This window comes from Crocuta crocuta, unplaced genomic scaffold (assembly GCF_008692635.1).
Source record: "Crocuta crocuta isolate KB4526 unplaced genomic scaffold, BGI_CrCroc_1.0 scaffold31, whole genome shotgun sequence".
NCBI classification, from domain to species: domain Eukaryota; kingdom Metazoa; phylum Chordata; class Mammalia; order Carnivora; family Hyaenidae; genus Crocuta; species Crocuta crocuta.
In genome coordinates this window covers 14,402,881-14,403,709 of record NW_027528362.1, presented here as the reverse complement: position 1 = coordinate 14,403,709, position 829 = coordinate 14,402,881, and positions in this window count along the sequence as shown.

The following is an 829-nucleotide window of genomic DNA, read 5'->3' as shown; positions in this document are numbered from 1 at the left end:
CCCCCCCCCCCCCCTCTGTCACTTCAGGGGCCTCCCTCGCTCCTGAGGCCCCACTCCCGCCCCTCGTCGGTTTCCTATGATCAGGCACAGTCACCTGGCATTTCCCTCACAATTTTGGAGAAGACATTTCGGAGCATGTGGGGGTTCGGGGCTTTCCTCACGAGACCTGCATCGTCAGAGGTAAACGGTAACCGTCTCAGTAAGGGTGGAAAGAGGACACTGAACCATCCATCGAGAAGCTTCTATTTTAAGGCCGAAGGATGGAAATCAAACACGAAACAAGAAGCAGACGATAATCACAATCGACTGTGAAGAGGAAGTAAGCAAAACGTTGTGCTCTAAACACGCCTTCAACTACGGCCGCCGCCGGCAGTGCCCACAACAGACGGGCGTGAGGAGAATCAAACCTGAAAGTTCACGTTCACCGGGTACTGAGACATTCAGCCGAAGCTCTCGCCAGAATTTAAACGTAAAGTGGCCAGAAGTTCACCAACTTAAAAAATAAAAGCTTTAAAAACATACTTTAAGAATTAGGTGTGGTATGTTAACAAATAAATGAATAAAAGAGATATAAACAGCTATGAAAATACTTCAGTGCAAAGGCAATTTTAAGATTTCTAAAAAAATACATTACAAAGAATCTGTCAACTGAACACAGAGAATCTGTCCTCCTACAGGCATCACACCGGTACCCGTAGTAGGTTCTTAAAAACGGCTGTAAAAACGCACACACCACGTTCGCAGGGCCCAGCGCGCAGCGGACGGCCGGGCGCCACCACGCACAGCGCGTGGGGCCCGGCGGGGGAGGGGCTGCAGGGCGTGACCGGAG